Source organism: Danio rerio, chromosome 5 (assembly GCF_049306965.1).
Source record: "Danio rerio strain Tuebingen ecotype United States chromosome 5, GRCz12tu, whole genome shotgun sequence".
Taxonomy (NCBI): domain Eukaryota; kingdom Metazoa; phylum Chordata; class Actinopteri; order Cypriniformes; family Danionidae; genus Danio; species Danio rerio.
The window spans coordinates 29,106,276-29,112,275 of record NC_133180.1 but is presented as its reverse complement, the minus strand read 5'-3'; the positions used below and the strand labels follow the sequence as shown (position 1 = coordinate 29,112,275).

At 33.7% G+C, this 6,000-nt stretch overlaps 1 long non-coding RNA gene across 2 annotated transcripts; it reads right to left on the bottom strand.

Annotated features, from left to right (window-relative positions):
• Window positions 1-686: 686 nt before the first annotated feature.
• Window positions 687-5,930, bottom strand: nfr (notochord formation related). Of its 2 annotated transcripts, NR_040606.1 has the most exons (4): window positions 5,849-5,930; window positions 2,231-2,255; window positions 1,576-1,679; window positions 687-1,431 (listed from the first exon to the last, which is right to left on the bottom strand). It is a non-coding gene; the product is annotated as a notochord formation related (long non-coding RNA). The 2 variants fall into 2 exon arrangements; NR_040607.1 differs by lacking the exon at window positions 2,231-2,255.
• Window positions 5,931-6,000: the final 70 nt, after the last annotated feature.

Genomic DNA, 6,000 nt, shown 5'->3' with positions numbered 1-6,000 from the left:
AAAAAATTATTTGAAAGAAAGAGTAAATAAATGTATGAAGTATTAACAGTAGAGTTAGAAATAAATTTGGTCAAAGAGTGGGTGAAATAATGTTTTATCTTTATTCAGCATAAGAGATTATATGTAAAAATTAACCAATATGCATGTTATTATCAGGACTAAAATATGAAAGAATAAGTGTTAACACCAAATATTACTTGTCACACTTTATTTTAGGACAATTCCCACTATTAAAAAACCGTTAACTATGTCTTTTTGTTCAATAAAACACTATCTTGCAGATTAATAATATTTAGTGGGGTAGTAGTTGGGTTTGGATATTAAACAGGATTAGGAATGTAGAATAAGATCATAGCTTAGAAGTACTAATAAATAGCCAATGTCGTAAAAATAAGCTGATCATATGCAATTAGATAACAGTGGGAATTGCTAATTAAACTAAAATATTACAATTAAATTCTGACATTCAGAATGATTAAAAAACATTTGGCTCACAAACAAAAAAAGCCTATAGTGGTTTGAAGGATAGATGCAAAGTTTAAAGATTTTAAGTTACAGTTAGTAAATATAAATAGTGATTCAAATGTATACAAGTTTCCTACTTAAAGCCAAATGTTAAATTCCCTGACATTTTCTGAAAAACTGAATTTCCTTAACCTATAATCAACAGAAGATAGGGCAGCTTTTGTGTTCAGAACTGAGCAGACAAAAATCAGCCACAGCCAGTATTTTAATAGGTGACTGCATGTTGACAGAAGACTGCATTTGACTTAAGTGGCATCTAGTTGACAAAAAGGGAAAGAATAAATGTTGCGAGATTTATGCAGAGAACAGCTAACCATAGGCAAAGCACATCAAACAATGAAAAAAAAAAACAGTATAGAAAACAAGACATGTTGTTAATAAATGCACAACGACAAACAAAAATCCCTGATATTTCATAACTTGGACAAAAAAAAAAACATTTCCTGATTTTCAATGACTGGAATAGTCTTTTTCTTTTAAATGCCATGACCCACCATGATCCTTTTTAACTGTTTATTGTGCAAGTGGCTAAAAGTGCATCAAGTTTGTAATTTACACAAGTTAATTTGTTTTCATCCACAATTACCAAAACTTGTAATAATGAACTTCTTTGAAATGTTCTGTTTATAAATATTAGATAAAACTCAGACTTCTGCCAAAAAGTTATCTGCCACTTAAATGGAAAGTTTTAGCAAACTTTCATCTTGGACAGTCAGCATTAGTGACACCCATAACAGCCAGTCTCAGCAATAAAGCGCCCTCAGCAGTTGCTAGCACTCTGTCAGAAACGCTCACACTCGCTCCTGATCTGATGCGGAGAGACACGCTGCTCCTGCTGAGTCGAGCACACACAATAAACCTGAACGCTGCGCTGCACGATGCTGGCCAGGGCATGACGTCCCATCTCTGTTAAGCACATACACGTGTATTAGCACGGGGCCACGTCAACAAACGTCTTACTCAACATGCTGAATGTGGTGGAAAACAAGTGCATGTGCTGCAGGAACACAATAGTAAACAGTGTTATTCAAATGTTCAAATGTCACTTACGTAACGTGTCGTTGTGATGCCACAGGTGTGCTTTAATACAGCAGCTCTCAGCCATTAATATAGTCATGTCAACATGTGTTTTCACCTCAAGTGAGCAGCAGGCCCTGGAAAGATATTTTTGGAGTGAACGTGTCAATTAATATTGTAGATCTAGCATTCGTGTAATGCATAACAGTTTGACCAAAGCATGCATACAAAAGGGGTTTTTGGAGACATTCGAAGTAACACTCAGGGGAATTTGACGTGCTGCTGAGTACATTTTGGTGTAGAGATGGCATGCAGACAGATAAGACAGCCTCTCCAAACTGAAAGACATTACTGCAGTCTGATTAGCTAAATTAGGCCAATCAGTAGCCTGATAGCATCAGCTGGTGTTGAAAATACAGTCAATAACTACATTTATGTGGACACCAATAATCCGATTTAATATGATTAATACAATACTCTGATTAAGAGTCTATCATGTAAACAGTGATTTTTGATGACCTTAATCCGACTAAAATCATAATCAAACTAAACAGAAATCACATTTTAGTCACATTATTGAAGTGCAGTACACCTTAATCAAACTATTACCTTCGTGTAGGATTTTTACCACATTTTGCAACAGGATAGTCTATACACAAGGCTGTTTGACACTCTTATCTGCACCTACCAAGTCAGTAAAGGACCACAGACACCTGCATCGCAAAATTCAGAGGTTTTTGTCTAATACGGTGTGTGGTATCAAATTCCATTAAAACAACAATCTTCCAACAGTTTCTTACATTCAATATCTCGTTTTTCACAGGGAGCATGAATGAAATACAGAAAACGTGGACAGCATGGTATGGTGACACAATGACATTGATCGAATTATGTGCTATAACATGTAAAACGGGAACATGAAAAGAACATCCAAAAAACAACTCATATTCAGATCAAGGCAAACAATTTGATTACTGATGTCCAATTAATCATAATCATTGTTTCCATTTATAAACCTGTTTTAATCTGCATTTTGAAGTGTTGCATAAAGGTATGGAAATATAACTCACATTTAGGAGTTTTTTTTTCCTTATTACGATAACTTTAAACTAAGGCTGAACAATATATTGTTTAAGCATCGATATCGCAATGTGTATTTCGGTTTTAATCACATCGCAGGATTAGATTATTTATTAAAGATTAAAACAACGAACATTGTTAAAAATTAGATATTTTAAAAAAAATTGTACAATGAAAAAATACAATGATAACGATGTTATTTTACATTTGATTGTTCAATTTCTGTATAATTGAATATGGTTAGACTTTCCAGAAAACCATAAAGCACTGTTTATTTATGTATTTTTGCTTGTAATTTATTTTTGCTTGTTTATTAATTTAAAACTTGATCATCAGAATCGATCTAAATTAATGAAGCTTTCCAAATAGTTATTCAAATCATCTTAGAAAATTCATACCACAATATATGTCACAGGAAAAGAAAATATCGCAATGTCATATTTTTCCAATATCATGCAGCTCTACTTTGAACAGATTCACTTCACATTAGGACGTTACTAGGGGTGTAACGATTTATCGTTGTACGATTTATTGCGATGCAAAAATGTCACAATATGCATCGTGGCGTTATGACGATTTGATTACGATATGACGTTCGTTTTCTCTTATTAGTTGAGCTGTTTGCACGTGAGCTACGTTCCACCTGCTGTCGCACGTGAGTTGCAGCAGCAGTAATGTTAGCAGACCAAGATGAGTGGAGTTGAAATAGAGGATGACCCATCCTCTCAAAATCAGACGTCTGGCAACATTTCGGTTGTACAGTGATTGCTTTAGACCCGCTTTTTGACACGCATACTAGGTCAAACATCCTAAGTTTTAAAGTCTTCACAGTGATTTACATACTTTGCACAGTGACAGGGATGCCTCCTAATGGTGTTGAAAGAGTCACATACTGTATTTATAAGGTACAATTCACCCTAAAATATCATTCTGTCTTCATATAATGTTCCCGCCTCAAAAATCACACATGACGTGAGCTATTACTACAGAGGGCGGACTTTGAGAGAGGCGCGCGTATGGCAAGCCGTTTTAGCATTTAAACCTTTGTTCTGACTATCCATAAATATATTTAGAGATATCTCTAATTATATTTTGACTAGTCATAATTATAATTAGACTTGTCAGAATGACAATTAGAGATATCTGCAATTACAATTGTACTTGTACGAAATCAGATTGGAGATATCTGCAAATATATTATGACTAGTCATATTCCTCCATTGACTTCCATTGAAAAATATTTGCAGATATCTCTAAATGAGTTGACTAGTCACAATTGTAATTAGAGATATCTCTAAATGAATTGAATTAAATATGAATTAAATACCTGGAAATGTGGATTTTTTTTGCACACAGAAAAAACACAAGTGACCAAGCAAAGCCTTAAGCTCTTACTGTTAAATTCAATTGAATAGAAAGCTTATTTTTTTGCACTTTTACTTAAATTGTTCCTTAATTTTGTCTCTGTCATTTCAATAATATTTTTAAGAAGTTTTTTAATTGTTTTATTTTCCAGAGACAGGCCTGTTTAATTTATTTTCTTAAAGAAGGTTAAGTTTAACAAGTTGAAATAAAAGAAATACATAAAAAATAGTTTACTTGGTAAAATTTGCATTTCAGTTTAATTTTCAATTTTTATTCCTAATATCGTGATACATATCGAATCGTGAACATTATATCGTGATACACATCGTATCGTGAGCTGAGTGTATCGTTACACCCCTAGACGTTACTGATCAATAAGGAAACCTAAGGGGGCATGGTTCTGAAGCTTGATATTTGATATTTCTAAGGTCTAACTAGGTTAACTACACCACTTGCTGTGTAATCCCCTTTAGTAAAGCAACAACAAAGGCAAAACAATTTGCTTCTGTGCAAACATCTCAAATGGCATTTAAAATAAAATACTAAAGTTAAAGCTGGGATTATTTTGGAATGTCGTGCATTAAATGTCACTGCACCCCAACAAACATCGACACAGATGTCCTAAGAAATAACACTGTGTCTCTGTGACAGATCTGGAGTCTGTAAACCGAAAAGGAGAGTGTGACAGCAGCCTGCACATCATTGTCAGTTTATAAAAAGAAGTCTGTGGGGAACAATATAGAAATGTCACTATTTTTGAAATGATAGTTTTAGCTGTTAGCAAGCAAATTGTTTGCATCAGTATACATTGAATACTTTAGGTTATACACCTACACAGGAAGACTACAATGATGGCAGCATGTAATGTCATAAGAACATACAAGTCAGTATGTTAGTACAAGCTTGAACTGAAGTACAAATTTCTTTTTTCTTGTAATTAGTATACAATTGACAGCCCAGCATAATTTTTGTGCAAATGAATGCAAAGTGCACGCTCCTTTGGTGTTTCCATGGTTTCTAAACCCTCTCTAGGATTAGGAAATTTTAGGGGAGATTTTGAAATTTAAGAAATTGATTTTAAACCTAATTTGAAACAAGCATAAAGATTCATTAATACTATTATTTTGATTTAAAATTCTAAAACAAATAACAGTTGTAGTATAAAAACGCTATTCCTAACATCAATAACATTACTCAGTAAAAATTTTACAATCCTGGTTCGCAAAATTTAAGGTAAAACACAAACCAAGTTAACCTCTATCTTTTTTATATTGCATTTCTATATCATGTAGCACATATTTATTGCTTGCTTTGGCTTTTATGTTTTAATGTTAGTGAAAAGATGTAGGCCCAAACTCTAGATTGATTGTCAGCCTTATAATTTTGATCTGTGAGCAAGATCCTCTTTTGTCATCACTAAGGCAATACATTATTCTACATTATGCAACAAAAAAAAAGCACATTGAAAAGTAATGTTTTTTAACTAGCAACAGCTTTTGCCGATTGTCAGTTAAAGTTAAAGATGAATTGTTTGGGCCCTTCGTGGTTAATTTAGTTTTTTTTTTAACAATCATTTGGTATGTTGTACAAACAAATATGATTAACAAAAACTGTTCGAGGAGACTAGAAGAAATGATCAATATTTATGAATATTTAAAATTTTAACCGCGAGGCCTCTCACGCAATGCAAGTAATCCAAATATCCACAGAAAAACATTCTACAAAGTAACGTATGGCAACAAATTAAGACTTAATTAAGATAATAACGTGAACCACAGTTTAAGTATAAAGTAGATAAACGCGTAAACTAATTTAAACAATAATTATTCGACATGAGATAGAAAAAACTTTAGCAACTCACCATCAAACAGCCGCGCCAACGTGGTGTCCGCCATTCCTAATTAGTCCCACCCCCACTTCCGGTTCTGTGGCCGTAGCTACAGCTGGTTTATAAAACTGCGGGTCTGCCGCTTTGAATGCTTCGACAGACTCGCATCTTGCATGCTGGAGTAA